This window comes from Equus asinus, chromosome 7, assembly GCF_041296235.1.
Source record: "Equus asinus isolate D_3611 breed Donkey chromosome 7, EquAss-T2T_v2, whole genome shotgun sequence".
Taxonomy (NCBI): Eukaryota; Metazoa; Chordata; class Mammalia; order Perissodactyla; family Equidae; genus Equus; species Equus asinus.
In genome coordinates, this window is record NC_091796.1 from 87,348,801 (window position 1) to 87,365,594 (window position 16,794).

Sequence of the window (16,794 nt, forward strand, 5' to 3'; positions counted from 1 at the left end):
CAATGGTGTGTTTGTCCATTGGTAAGAGGTGAGGGATAAAGTTTTGTTGAACGCATAATGAAAAATGACTTTGACCACCAGCAGGCAACTTTGATCTATTTTGCTCTCTTATGTGACTCCTGGCTGTAGACTATCTTTGTTTTAAGAAGAGCAAAACCATTTGGCCTAACATTCCTGGAGATTTATTTTATTCAAAAGAATGGAAATGTTATGGTTATTAAGCAGAGTCAGTTACTATATCATATTGTACTCTCCTGTCCCAAGTTTTACCCACAGATAAAACAGAAAACCTAAGGGCTCAACAGGAGAGGAGTGCTGAGTTAGAGCCCATCAGCTTGTGGAATATCATGCAACCTCTTAAAATGACAAATAGAGAGGCCACCCAGTAGCACAGCGGTTAAGTACACACATTCTGCTGCAGCGACCTGGGATTCCCCGGTTTGGATCCCAGGTGTGGACCTATGCACCGCTTGTCAAGCCACACTGTGGCAGGCATCCCATGTATAAAACAGAGGAAGATGGGCACAGATGTTAGCTCAGGGCCAGTCTTCCTCAGCAAAAAGAGAGGATTGGTGGCAGATGTCAGTTCAGGGCTAATCTTCCTCAAAAATAAATAAATAAATAAATAAAATGACAAATATAATAAAAAAGAGAGAGGTTCAAATACTATTATAGGAAAAGGATGCAGAATTTTCTAAGCACTATTATTACAACCATATGCAAACTATGTTTTTCTGTAGACGAAGAGCAGAGAGAAAGGCAAATGGTATATGTTCAATGGGTATTATTTGAACAAATCAATTTACATAATCTTTCAGGTCCTTCAGATGCCAAGTAATACACACTTGGGAAATAGCTGAGCAGGATCTGGGTGCATGCTATGATGACACAATAACACGGTCTCATTTGGGACTTAAAATTATGACACTGGTCCTTCATCCTCCTGGATTTTTAACCAAACCCTTGAAACATTATCCTATAGGCACGAGAAACTCAATAACTCCAAAATTAATCACTTTCACACCCTAAGCTATACTTCCTTTTGTATCTACAGGTTTTTTTGCCCCAACTTGAAAACTCTGACTAAACCTCAACTCTTCCCTTTTTTCTTCTGCAAATATCAAATGGATCACCAAGTCCTTTTATTCTTCACGTGTTTGATATCCACTCCTTCCCCTGATTTCTCACAGTCACTGACCCAGTCTCAACTTGCATTTCTCATGTTCTGGTTATTGCAATGGCCTCCATCTAGATCCACGTGCACACGCTTTTACCTCTTTCCATCTTCTACTCTGCAGCCAAAGTTATTTTCTTCAAACACAAATAAGATCATGCTTCCCCTGTGACTTCAGTGGTCATTTTCAAACTTTTTAAACATTAAAAGTGTTCTTTAAAAATGTTTTATGCTGGAGTGACTTTAATATATCTACTAAATAGAAGTTATGTGTTTCAGAAAGCTTAAAAAATTATTTGATGGGAAGAACTCTATTGTAGGTATAATCCTTGAAATATTTCTGTTAATGAAAAAAAACAAAATAAGGAAACCACTTGGCTTGTCTTCTAAGATACTAAGGTACACATACCTTAAGATGGCATTCAGTATTCTGCACAACAATCTCTGGCTTGTTTTCCAGAGCTGTCTTTGCTATTCTCAGCTCTTCAGCCTACACACCAACCAAAAGAGATGATGCTGTTTGTGTGCCCAAAATACACTGTGCTCTTTCACATCTTTGCTCAGGGCCTCCAAGTAGAATGCCCTTCCTCCTCTTTAAAATCAAGTAAATACTCCTTCACCCTGAGACTCGGTACAGATCTTTTCTTATTTCTTTGACATATTTTCATTTTGTTTTTCACAAACTTCATATTTTTTTCCAGTTTTGTTGAGATATAATTAACGTATAAGGTTATATTAGTTTGAGGTGTACAGCATAATGATCTCATTAATATGTGGAATCTAAAAACAACCAAATCCAGAGAAACAGGGAAACAATTGGTGGTTGCCAGAGGCAAGGCATGGGAGGTGGGGGAAATGGGTGAGGTGGTCCAAAGGTTCGAACTTCCAGCTATATGATAAATAAGTTCTGGGATGTAATGTACATCACGATAACCATAGATCACAATACTGTATTATATATTTGAAAGTTGCTAAGAGAGTAAATCTTTAAGGTTCTTATCACAAGAAAAAAATGTTTATGTGAGGTGATAGATGTTAACTAAACTTATTTCGGTAATCATTCATATATATATGTATATATATAAAAATATATATATATAACATATTTTTTATATATATTCATATGTCCTCTAAAATTTATAGTTTCCTTCATATAGTTTTTCTTTATATATCTTTCTTGTTGCATTATTTCAAGATATCTCATAGGTTTTTGTTACTGCAGTTGGGATTTCTCCCCTTCATTTAACTTGGTAATCACTATTATTAAAATAAGTTATTGATTTTTTTATTGTGGTAAAATATACATAATGAAAAAATTATCATTTTAACCTTTTTTTTTTTTTGAGGAAGACTGGCCCTGAGCTAACATCCGTGCCCATCTTCCTCTACTTTATACGTGGGACGCCTACCACAGCATGGCTTGCCAAGCAGTGCCATGTCCGCACCTGGGATCCAAATCGGTGAACTCCAGGCCGCCAAAGCGGAACGTGCGAGCTTAACTGCTGCGCCACTGGGCCAGCCCCATTTTGACTATTTTTGAGTGTACTGTTCAGTGGCATTAAGTACCTTCACATTGTTGTGCAACTATCACCACTATCTCCAAAACTTTTTCATCACCTCAAACTGAAACTACACCTATTAAATTCTGATACCTACTACAACATGATGAAACTTGAAGATATTATTCTGAGTGAAATAAGCTGGATACAAACAGACAAATATTGTATGATTCCACTTACGTGAGATACCTAGAACAGTCAAATTCGTAGAGATAGAAGGTAGAATAGCGGTTATTAGGCGCTGGGAGGAAGGAGAGAATGGTGAATATTTTAATTCCTTTTTAATGCTGAATAATATTTGTTAGTGTGTGTATACCATTATTTTTTTTATCCATTCTTTCGTCAATGGGCGTTTGGATTGTCCCCACTTTTTGGCTGTTGTGAATAATGCTGCTATGAACTTTGGTGTACGATATAAATTTGAGTCGCTGCTTTCAATTCTTTTGGTTATGCACATAGAAGTGGAATTGCTGGATCGTATGATAATTCTACATTAATTTTTTGAGGAACTATCATACTGTTTATCATAGCGGCTCCACCATTTTACATTCCCACCAGCAGTGAAAAAAGGTTGCAATTTCTCCACATCCTTGCCAACACTTATGTTCTATTGTTTTGGTAGTAAGCATCTTGATGAGTATGAAGTGATAACTCATTGTGATTTTGATTTGCATTTTCCTAAGGATTAGTGATGTTGCATATCTTTTCATGTGCTTATTGGTCATCTGTATACTTTCTCTGGAGAATATATGTTCAAATCCTTTGCACATTTTTTATTTGGGTTGTTTTGTTGTTGCTGCATTGTAGGAGTGCTTTATGTATCCTGGATATTAATCCCCTATCAGATATATGATTTGCAAATGTTTTCTCCTATGCCATGGGTTACCTTTTTACTCTGTTGATAGTGTCCTTTAATGTATAAGTTTTTAAGTCCAATTTAACCTATTTTTTTAAAGATTTTATTTTTCCTTTTTCTCCCCAAAGCCCCCCAGTACATAGTTGTATATTCTTAGTTGTGGGTCCTTCCACTTGTGGCATGTGGGATGCCACCTCAGCATGGCCGATGAGCAGTGCCATGTCCATACCCAGGAGTCAAACCAGCGAAACCCTGGGCCGTTGCAGCACAGCTCACAAACTTAACCAGTCGGCCACAGGACCAGTCCTTTATTTTTTCTTTTGGTCTCATATACAAAAAATCATTTCCAAATTCAATGTCACGAAGCTTTTCCCTATGTTTTCTTCTAAGAATCTTGTAGTTTTAGCTCTTACACTTAGGTCTTTGATCCATTTTGAATTAATTTTTATATATGGTATAAGGTAAGCATCTAACTTCGTTTTTATGTGTGTGGATATTTAGTTTTCCTAGCATCATTTGTTGAAAAGATTCTCATTTCTCCATTGAATGGTCTTGGCACGCTTGTAGAAACTCATTTGGCCATCTATGCAAAGGTGACAAGCTATTGATTTTTATGTATTTATTTTATATTGGACCAACTTACCAATTGATCTCATTAATTTTAAGTTTTTAGATGAGTTATTTGGGATATGCATGTATTCAACCATATCTTTAAAAAATCATTGTATCCTTTCCTAATATTTTACAGCTTATTTCATTTTATTGCTTTATTGTTTTAGTAAGAACTTATAGAACAATGTTGAATAATGCTGCAATAATGAACATCTCTATCTTCCTGATTTTAATGGCAAAGGCTATATAATTTTACTATTTAGTATGATGCTACAGTTTGTTTCTGATAGTCTCTATCATATTTTGAACATATTTTTTAATTCCTATTTTAATAAGAGTTTTTAAAGGAATGGCTGCTGACGTTTTTTCAAGTACTTTTTAAAATCCTGGGTAAAATGATATTCCAATTATACTTTAATTAGGTGATGAAAGGAATTTTGCTAATAGACACTTTTATATTGAAATACACTACTTCTTAGATTCCTGGAATGGTGTATTATTCTTTTAATGTGCCATTGAAATTTATTCAAAAGAATTTTTAATCAATATTCATAAGCAAAATTAGTCTAAAGTGTTTTGTTCTGTTTTTATGCTGTATATTGATTTGGTGTTGATATTAAGATTATGTTGGATTTGTAAATGAATTGGAGGAAATTTCTAAACTTGCCTGTGGTTTTTATAGTTTGAATAACTTAGGAATTATCTCTTCTTTCAAAGTTATATAAAATTTGCCTGTAAGATCATGTAGGCCTGTGTCTTTGATTTGTGTGTGTGGTTTTTTTTTAAGTGAGGAAGATTGGCCCTCACCTAACATCTGTTGCCAATCTTCCTCTTTTTTTTTTTTTTTGTCTCCCAAAGCCCTAATACATAGTCGTATATCCTAGTTATAGGTCCTTTTAGTTCTTCTATTCGGGACACCACCTCACCATGGCTTGATGAGCGATGTATAGGTCCGTGCCCAGGATCCAAACTGGCAAACCCCGGGCTGCTGAAGCAGAGCATGTGAACTTAACCACTACGCCACCGGGCTGGCTCCAGGCCTGTATCTTTTAAATAGTAGAAATTGAACCAACTTTCCAATGGTTCCTGTGGTCATTAGTCTATTGAGCATTTCTACTTTTTCTTAGAAACCTTTGGCAAGTCATGTTTTTCCTAGAAATGATCAATTTCTTCTGGTTTTCAAATATATTTCTCTAAAGTTGTACAAAATATTCTTTTAGATTTTTAGTATTTTCCCTGTCTATGGTTATATCTCTTTTGTCATTTCTACTATTCTATTTTATTCTTTTTTATTGTTCTTATTTCTGGTTTTTCAGGGGTTTATGTACTTTCTTTGACATTTTAAAGTGCAAGCTTTGGGTTTTTTAACTTTTCTATTATTTTAAAAATATGTTGGTAAATTTCAACTTTTATTAATCGTCACACACTAGCTTATTAATTTTATTCATTTTTTTAATGCCTTAAGTTGAAAGTTCAGTTCATTTATGTTCATTTCCTTTCTTACTATGTAAGGCATTTTCTTCTGAATAAAGCTTTGTCTGTGGTTTATAGGACTTGACATAAAGCAGTCTCTTTTCATTAGTATTCTAATCAAAGGGGTTTCAGAAATAGATATATACATACATACATATATATATATATCTTCACATGTGTTTTAAAAATGTGGTTCTATAACCTAATTATAGAAATCATTAAAGATTTCTTTGCCAACATGATCAATTTTACAAGTGCTCCAATTTGAAATGCACATGAGTCACTGAATGTTGTCCCTTTCTTAGGTTAAACTCCTGGCTAACTTTTCACTTGATTGTCTTGATCATTTGTTGCCAATTCATTTGACAAGCTCTTACTGTGGCCCTGTGTATTCCAGGCACTGTGATAGTACCAGGGGTTTTTCCTATCCAGGACTCTTCTAGTTGTGAAAGAAACAAAATTTGAATTAGCTTAGACTAACCAAGTCAGCTATTAAGAATTTTATATAAGAAGGACAAAGGTGCAACTTCACAACATGGACCATTAAAACCAAGTACTCAGAAAATGCTAAGAGTTTCTGTGTCCAACTCTTGACACAACAGTTTGATTTCACTCATTGGGTCAGGTTTATTTTCTCACATCTTCATCCTCATGGTAGGAAATGTGGCCAAAGCAGCTGTGAGTCTCGTAAGGCATAACTTAATCATCAGAGAGGGACTGATGGAGTGTTTCTCTAGTTTCAGGTTACCAAAAATTTCAGTGGAGTGCTGTGATTGGCCCACCGTGGGTTAATTCACCATAGCCAATCCATTAATGGCTTGACAATTTCCATTCAAAGCACGTGATTGGTATGGGAGAAAATAGTAATTTCCATGTGAAAGGGCTTAATGTTTCAAGATAAAGAGGGAAGATGTTCTGGGCATATAGAATAATGAAAGTCTCCTTTAAGCCCCAAAACTTTCAGGAGTCCCCTCACTCTGAGGTGTTCTCCATAAAATGGAAATACTAAATTATTTCTAGAGCTCTGTATAGTGAATGTGTTAGCAATTTTGATCCTTGCTCCAACTCTTTGAGATGAGTAGGTAGGAGAGTTATTATGACCTACCTTCTTAATCCTGTGGAAACTAAGGCATAGTGACAATAAATGCTTGTTATAGAATAGGAGAATGGGCCATAATAGTTGAAGTTTCTTCCTCTTACCTAACTGTGACATGGATTCTGTGATTAAGAGACACGTGTGTCATAGAAGTGAGAGTCATTAGCCTTAAAAATATTAGCCAACTTTTCCAGGAAAATCATGTGTTATGAATTGCAGCCACAAGTACACAAAAGTCATCTGTTTATAGTCTGGGGCTGCTTGAAAGTGTGAAGTCCACGTAAATCAGGCATTTAAATCAAAGTACTAGAAATAAGCAACCACTATTTATCTTTTTCAGAGAATATTCAGTACTTAGAAATCCCTTGATTGCTCTTATTAGAGAAGGTATTTCAAAGCTGTGGAAGAAAAGGAAGAAAAGGAAGGAGATGAATATGCTCTGAACCTCCTTTTTATTCCAACTATGTCCCATGAGATGTCATCAGAAGGAATGAGTTTCAAAAAAAAAAAAAACCTACAGAAAAGGCTGATGAGTAATTATAAAATGATTGTTTTTATTTTTCTTTTCATTTATATTTTGCCTAATGATAAATGTGCATATGGTCTTTGCACTTAGTTAATGCTCTGTAAAATAGAATGATAATGTTGCTATTTTTAAATATTGTAGAGGAGGAAGAACATTTCCTCTACCCTCTAGGTCCTTCTGGCTGGGCTACAAATTAAATTGACAAGAGACAGAATAACAGGAAATAATCAAACAAAGCTTTATAACATGCATACCTGGGAGAAACCCAGGAAAGCTGAGCAACTTGCCAGAATGCCTGAGGTCGCCACCTTAAATACCATTTTCAGCTAAAGACAAGGAGGGTGTTGGGGGTGGGAGTGTGTCAGTTATGGGAGATTACCAGAAAAGAACAGTAAACAAGAATAAGGTTATTATGCAGATTTAAATCCTTGCCTTCTGCATTGATAAGCACTTCTAGAGATAAGGTCATTCACCTCTTCCTGGTACAGAGAGGGGGATAGCTTTACAAATGGAGATTTCCCTTACAAATGCAAATATTCCTTACAAAAGGTAACTTCTACTTGGTTTTCAGAGCTTTTCCCAGTTTTCTGCAGTTTTTTAAAAAATAAACAGCCAAAAATAATTATCAGGCCAAAGAGACACATCTTGAGGTGGCAAATTCTGATCTCCCACAATATGTTGTATTGTGTTTCTACTGTATATTCTTGTTAAGTTAAATCTAAGATGTATTTATAGATATATGTATCTCTGTACATTCAAAGATACGGATGTATGTCTATATATATATATATATATACACATGTAAATACATAAGATACATACTATATATTACTAAAAACAGTCTGCAGCGTGATTTAGGAACTGAGGGGTAACATAAAACATTTTGACTAAATATAGGTGTGATTTTCTTATCTGAGCCTGTCAAAAAATCACCAAAGAAACATCATTCCAATATCTTTGTGGTTAGATTTCTTTTATAATTGGAAGCAGTGTTCCTCTCCGTCGTAGGAGATACTGTGAACCCTAACTGATGAGTATTTATAAAATATTTCCACATTGAACGGAAATGACAAAAAGCTGAGATGGATTAACGGGCAGATGCCTGAATGACAGTTTGAAGATATGAAAGTATAGGTGGGCTGAGTATTATTGATTAATTCAACAACATTTATTTCCTGAGCATTCATAGTGTTGAGAAAGATAAATTCACCAGCCCTGTCCTCCAGTAGTTAACGGTACAGAAGAGTTCTAGATTTTCATTTTGTTTGACAATAAAAGTTAATATTTATTTTCTTGAACATGAATACTGTGCAATTTCTTAAGGCTTATTTTGTTTTGCTATATAAGGAACTAGCTTGGTTATAAAAGTTAAATTAAGTTGGCTGTGAGATAATCTCTGAAATAAACCTCATTATAGAGTCCACCCTTCAAAATTTAGAGTTTTATGAGTGTGTGTAGTTAATCAGGAGTAGCCTATTGTCTGACCTTGCTTTACTTATTTTACAGAGAACAACCTTATCTTAAAACACTGTCATTTAAATAAGACAAAGGATTGCTCCCATACTACCATTTCCATTGCAATGGAATTAAGTTTCCATCTTGTTTGCTGTTTTTTTTGTGTGGGGTTTTTTTTGGCCACATGTTAGAAAGCCATTCTCCTTTTCTCCATCATCATCGCCATCTCCACACAGAAAGACAGATAGAAGCAAAAGGTAAGCATGTTAGGGATCTATTTTGGCATAATGAAAAGAATGTAGTTCATTGAATTAGATCTGGATTAAATTCCTGATTTCCCTAGACTTGGGCAAGTTATTTTACCTCATTCTACAGCTTCCCTCATCTTTAAAACTAGGATAGTAACTGTTATGGGCTGAATTTTGTCCCGCCAAAATACATGTGTTGAAGTCATAACCTCCAGTACCTCAGAATATGACTGTAGTTAGAGACGGGGCCTCTAAAGGGGTAATGAAGTTAACATGAGGTCATCAGGGTGGGCTTGAATCCAGCGTGGCTGGTGTCCTTATAAGAGGAGGAAATTAGGACATAGATGGGTAAAGAGGGTGGGCCATGTGATGACACAGGGAGAAGATGGCCATTTACAAGCCAAGGAGAGAGGCTTTAGCAGAAAGCAACCCTGCTGATACTTTGATCTTGAACTTCCAGCCTCCATAACTGCTAGGAAATAAATTTCTGTTGTTTAAGCACCCAGTCTGTGGTTCCTTGTTATGGCAGCCCTAGCACACCAACACAGCAACAATATCTAAAGTGAAAGGCACAGGAATTTGAAATATTATACTATACTATATAATAAATGATTTATACATATAGCCAGTATGTGTTAATATTAGTGTTAACATTAGTATTATCATTAGTATTGTTAAGCACTACCAAAGATTTGTGAAAGAAATAATTGCCCCAAAGGAAAAACAATGAGCTTATGAAAATTCTTCTAAGCAAGGGGGATTTTAAGTGTGCCCTGGAAGGTTTATTATCAGATCAATTTCAATATGGACAGCACTGAATCCATTATCACTAATCAACTTCTTTTTGCTAGTGGAAGAATCCTGGAAACTGATGAATAAAAATGACTTTGGGGGAGGGTACTGAGAAGTGGTTTCTATTTAAGGTATGCTTTATTTTGGTGAAGAAGATTGGCCCTGAGCTAACATCTATTACCAATCTTTTTTCTTTTTCTCCCCAAAGCCCCAATACATAGCTGCATATCCTAGTTGTAGGTCATTCTAGTGCTCCAATGTGGGATGCTGCCACAGCATGGCTTGATGAACAATGCTAAGTCTGCGTCCAGGATCTGAACTGGTGAACCCCAGGCTGCTAAAGTAGAGTGTGCAAACTTAACCACTCGGCCACAGGGATGGCCCCTAAGAAGAACTTTTAAAAATATTTTTCTGGTGTAATGTGCTTCTGAAAATGTCATCATCTCTAAGATTCAGAAAGGGAAAGGAAGTGTTTGTCAGTACTCATGAATGTGCCAGAGACTATGTGTGATTTTATTTTACTCAAACTTTGTGGGAGAACAGGTGTATATAAGGGATCACAGCAGTAAGCCATCTCAATAGTTGGTATCAGATTTGGAAATAGCACAATTATTTGGTTCCTCTTCAGACTTCCTGGAAAATCCATGATAACATTTCCATCCAAAGGTCCAACCAAGCATATTTGCAAGAATGGGGTTTGTACATAATGTATAATTATCTATGAAGAATAGTTCTTTTTGGTGAAATTTACCACCAGAATTAAATAATAGTGGACGTTCTTTTCTATTTTTGAGAAAGATTAGCCCTGAGCTAACATCTGCCGTCAATCCTCCTCTTTTTGCTGAGGAAGACTGGCCCTGAGCTAACATCCATGCCCATCTTCCTCTACTTTATATGTGGGACACCTGCCACTGCATGGCTTGACAAGTGGTGCATAGGTCCACACCCGGGATCCGAACCGATGAACCCTGGGTCACTAAAGCAGAACGTGCAAACTTAACCACTGCACCACTGGGCCGACCCAACATTTTTTATTCATTTAAAAAATTGGGTTAATAGGTAGAATTTACTGCTTTTCTATTTTTCTCCCACCAGCTTCTATGGAAACTTTGATGCTGAATACAATATATAAGGGCTTCATTCTGTGCACGAGTTTGCGTTCCCACATCACTAAGGAGATTTTAGACTAAACTGAACCAATATTGGTTCTGCTGGGAAGTCTTTGAGTTGGAATCTTTCTTCCAGAATAGTGAGACATGCTCTGAAATGTTGCCTCTGTGTTTTCTGGCTTAATGCCATTTGCTTTTAATCATTTTTTCAGGAAAGGAAGGAATTGCCTCAAATGCAGGGAGCCCTCACCTTGTCTGAGCATCTCTTAAGAAATGGGCCTTGGCTCTCCCTGGTGATATACTCAACTCAAGGCGATGTTGCCAGTTTCTCAGTTAGCTGAGCAGTAAATCTGATCATTTCTTTGCTAAAGATAAAAGATGTCCTTTAAAATAGATGAAATTTCTCTCTTAATGTTCAGTCCCTTCAGCTTTGCTTTATTTAAGGCTACTTTATCATGGGTTTTGGTGTTTATTTCAAACAATTCAGAGTAGACAAAATAGATCATAATAAACCATCCATTCAAGCAATACATTGCAAGGCTATTTGTAAAATCTGTATCACTTACCTCGTGCTCCCTCGTGGCTCCCTCTGGAATGCAGAAATTTTGTTGTTCCTAGTTTTTCCATCCATTATTCATCGTCCTCTCCTCCTTGTGGAGCTTTTGGTATCCAGGGATTCCCTCAGGGAAGCTTGATCCCATGGGTCTGCACGACAGCCTGAAGAGGGGCGAAGAGGGCAGAGTCACAAAGGGAAGACCCACATCTACTCTCACCTCCACCACTTAACACCAGATCAAGTTCTTTAATCTCCTTGAGCCTTGAGCCTTTTTTTATTAAAATAGTAACAAAAATATTTGCATTAACGCTTCCTTGGGTCTTGGGGGAGGAGACATCAAATGAGATCCTCCCAAAGAAAGCAATTTGAAAACTATTCAATGCTATGAAGACATAAATCCCTACTGTTTTGAACACTCCCAAAACAGCCAGGGGTATGTGCGCCGGGGAACAAACTAAACAAAAGAAGTGGAGAAACTGTATTCTTTAGACCATCAGTCATTACAAGATACTTGAGCTTTATGCCTCCATTTGCTAGAGCAGATATTTGTCATTTTCAAAGCCTTTCCATTTTGGTTTTATGAGCTATATAGTAATTGATATAAAAAAAGATAGTTTTAATTTAATAGCAATGACTACATCTACTATCATAATATATTTTATGTCACTGATAGTCCATTTTTTTCCAAAAGGATTTACTGGTTTACAATAAAGAACACAAATGGGATAAGGCTGATGAAAGAGTAATAAAATGGAAATAGGGAATAAGGGAGCTGAAATGATAGAGGAAGGCAGATATATACCTTGGCGTCAAGAGATTTTATACTAAGTTCCCACGTAATATTCAAAGAGAAGTAGAGTAGGAGTCTGACACCTTGTTTCTTATCCTAGTTTACCTACCATGGGTTTATGCATTAAGACTTTCGTTTTTTCTTTTCTTTTTTTGCTGAGGAAGATTTGTTCTGAGCTAACATCTGTGCCATTCTTCCTCTATTTTGTATGTGGGTCATCACCACAGCATGGCTGCCAACAAGTGGCGTAGGTCTGCATCCAGGAACTGAACCTGGGCTGCCAAAGCAGAGCTCACTGAACTTAATCTCTAGGCCATGTAGCCGACCCCATTAAGACTTATTTTATTACTTGATCTATTATTCTACCTGCTACACTTGCCCACAAGTAAATTATCTAATTCTCTTTAAATTTAACTCTCTCAGGCTTCCCCTAGGAGATCTTCCAAACTGGTTCCATTTTAATACCAACTGAAAATCATAGCAGGGAAAGTTGATTTGCTTTTTTTTCCAAACATAAACATATAATCAATATTATATTTAAATGCTTTTTTGGAGCCATTTTATCTGTAATTAAATGTACAGATATGTAATGTATGAAATGTAATGATGGGGACAATAATACATGAATTGCAGGTAGTCTGTTAGATTTTCTAACTAAACTTTACTTATTTTTCACTCACATACACATATACACGCACATGTACCTGTGCACACATATGGATATATATACTATTTTTATCTCTAAAGTGAATCTTAAACAGGACCATGATTCCTTTCCTGTTGATAACCTCCCAATAAAGTAATAAGCTATTTGGATATGAAAATGGAAATGGAAACAACGTCTTAATGGCAGGGCTATGGGGTTTATAAGTCAAAAGAGCAATCACAATAATTATCCAAGTGTACCTAAATAAGGAAAAGTTGAGTCACCATCAACAATTAAATTAAATTCTAGTATAATATGCACCACAGATTTAAAAACTATTTATTAGAAAAATATGTGAACTGAAAAAAAATTTATCCTTTGTTTTCCTTGAGAAATCATAGATCATCAGCTTCCTCAGCTTCTTGTGTCATTACATTAAACTGCTCCCCGGAACTCCTTTAGGATTTCAATGGAGTCTCTTCTACTCTTTTCTCGCTACCACACACACAGAATACACACCAAAACACACATAGTCACACACTCACATCCATCTCTGCTGATATTACCATCAGCTGCATCCTAGTAAACAGCTAGCCAACTATGAAAACAATAAGCCAAACCCATTTTTGGTGCTATTGAGACAAAACAAACAGTATGTTAAATAACCTGTTATACTTGTTGAGTATTTGAAGATGGAGTATGTCCACTTTATCTTGGTTAGTGGTGACACTGTGGAGATTTCAGTCCTGAAATACCTTGTTTGTTGGATCTCAGCAAAGCAACCTCAGCTGCTTGCAACCTTCAAATCCTGCAATGTTAAATGGCCAAAATGATACCATAGCAATTTTTCCTTCGGTTAAATTGATCATTTTTTGCTAGCAAGCAGGAAATTTACGTGGTTCTAATTATTAATAAATGTAGTATCATCTTAGCAGCAGCATAGTGAGCACAGTGAGAAACCAGCAATCACAACTACCAGGCTCGGAGGAGAAAGCGTGTGATGTGGCATTGCATGGCTCAGAAATGAAAATCTCTAATGGATTAAGAAGGATTCTTATAGTTCCTGGGACCTTCCCCAAAAGTTGCTTTGTAATCAACATTTAAAAATAACACAATTAACTTTTCAATCTGAAAATGTAAAGCAAAATAATTCCACGTTCCCTCTGGGGCTGTAGGCATTTTATATTAAAATTAATAGAAAGTATGTATTTGTCTTTCAAAACCATGCAAGATTGCAAAGCTAACTAAAGAGCAAAAATATAACAGCTTATCAGAGTAGAAGGTTGTAACTATTAATTAACTTCCTTTAAAACCAACATTGGACTGTGGAAGCATTCAGGGTCATTATTCACTCTTACTAGTAAATTCAGTACCAATAATATATATTTTAGTACTTCTTTCTAGATAGCAGAATAAGCCATATGCTAAAGACTTTTTACCTTTTATGTCCTTTTCACCTACAAAGTTAGAATTATCTAACATAGTGACATCCTAAGTTCAGAACAATAGAGGCAATAAAAATAATTTTTTAAATCAGATTTTATATTTACTTACCCTAATATTGTCATAGTGAGGTTTTGTGCTTTGTTTATTTAAAACCTGAGTCCGTGGTGGCCTCTGACCACTACGTATAAGAAACTGTGTATTTATCTTCTAAAATGTTCCTCCTCTTTATATCCTTTATATTGAGAATTACAGAAAAGGGCAGTGAGTGAAAAATGTAAGCAGAGTAGAAGGGTGTAAAGTTAATTGTATGATGAGAAGCCAGACTGGTTTTTGAAAACATGTCAAATTTGGGGGCTATGGCTATGTTTTCATCTGCTTTGGTCTTATGAGAAGATGTGAAAAGAATTAAGTACAGTCAACTTTAGATCATAGGTGTAGTTTTCTTGCATTGTTTATTGTATAACTCTATTAAGCTATGATTGGTATATGGTGAAGACAAACTTTTGGAGGCAGGAAGGTTAGGCTGGGGCCTTAAAGGAAGTGCCATTTATGTAAGTCAGATATTTGGGTCTCTGCTTCAAAACAGTGTTAACAAATGAAATATTCTATAGAGCTATTATGAAGATCCAGCTAATGAATTTGAAAAGGCTTTACAAACTGTAAAGCACCATGCATGCGTGTTCTTATCCATTTTTGACTTGTTCTTCTTGTAGTGACAAAATTATTTCCTGATAGAGTATGTATTTATCTCTGTAGCAGGATACACTATATATTTAGGATAGAATAGGGTAATATTTTATAAATTACCACAAAATGTCACAGGTTGATTTGCATTTTTGGGGATTCTATACATTAATCACTGAGTAACCTTCAGTTTTCCAAATAAAGAATAAAGGAGTGGTGATGACATTTGTAATCATCTACAGAAAGGGAATTATTTAAATTCTTCACAGATGGAGAGATATCAAGGGTAAATCTTTATATCCACATTTCTAATTTTAAGAAGCTTTGAGGGTGTTTGTGGATAGTGAGGAGCAAACATTGTTTTGTGTAGAGAATTAATCATAAACTTTCTATACCACAATCCCAAATTCTCCAGGTGAGTGTGGAAGGCTTTTCAGACACCATCCCCTAAGGATTGAGAAATTCATAAAAGGAAAATAATGTTATGCTACATGTAATATACAAACTGAGCATATTGGAGCAACCAGGATAGTGACCTTTCAAAGAGGACAAATTAGATTCTCTGTGCCTCAGAATATAATGTGGCTTAGTGCTTGAAAAAAGGATGACATATGACATATACTCCTAATTCTAGCCTCATAGCAGTTTACTTTATTATTTCTAAACAAGCTGCATAACTCATTTTTTCTTCAGACATCATAATTCAACCCAATATTCTCTGTAAACTAAATGTGGATCAGTGCTTGAGACTTTTAGTAAATGCTAAATATATCTGAATACTTCCCTAATGTTACTTTAAAATAGTTTCAAGGATTGGACTACATTCCATGGGAAACACACAAGAAAATCTGGTGCCAAATATTCTTTGAAATTCGAGATGAGTAACATATGGAAGTACTCTCTATGAGCAACATGCATATAACCATAGGAACTATAATGATGTAGTCTGTTCTTGCTACCAAATCTGAATGCTTTTTCCCAAATTCAGATTTAAAAACTTGTTTTTAAAAATACGCATTTTAAATTTACAAGATGCAAATATTTTCTCTATTTTTCTTCCTGTTGGTTTTCTAAGTATTTTTAAATTAATATATTCTTACTAACCCCTGGGTTTATAAGTAATAATAAGAAAAACACAAGTAAGTAGTAAAAACACTGATAAATCCTCTAGTTATAATTGACAACACCTCTGGTTATGTTCAAAATTCATTCTACTGAGATTTTTTTTCTCTGTCTCCTATATCTTCCTTTTGAAATTTAGATTGGAAAAGGGATGGAAACTATTATACAATACCAGATAAACACCACCGCCAGGGAAAAAAAAAATGCAGTTAATTTTTAAAAGGCCTTTGGAATTGATTTTTATCATCTTTTTATAGCAACATAATAGTGCAATAGGCAGATGGTTTTTGTCATATATCTTGGTCTTCTTTCTTTTCTGTGGGGGTAGTAGAAGGTCCGAGTGCGAAAGGAATGATGGCTTTGTACTTCCACATTAGGCTCACTTTCGTGAGGCATCCTAGGAACTGCTCCCCACTCCACTGACCAGAATATTCTGATAGCTAAGAGATGGGGGAACTCGTGTCCATCCTAGCCAAGGTGGAAAATTAATTCTGCTGTTGAGGAAGACAGAAAAGTTGTTCATTACAATGGACCAAAGCTCTCAGACACAGCGTGTTAATTGCCCTTTGCCCTTATGCAGCAGGAATTGAAGATGTTAATAATGTCTCTCGCTAACATCTGTTTTGTTATTAATTTATTTTGCCTGCATC

The 16,794-nt window shown here is 35.6% G+C and overlaps 1 protein-coding gene across 24 annotated transcripts in view; it reads left to right on the forward strand.

Annotated features, from left to right (window-relative positions):
• The window catches only part of NRXN3 (neurexin 3), a 1,439,541-nt gene that overhangs the window by 1,082,782 nt on the left and 339,965 nt on the right, over positions 1-16,794 (forward strand). The window lies entirely within an intron of this gene.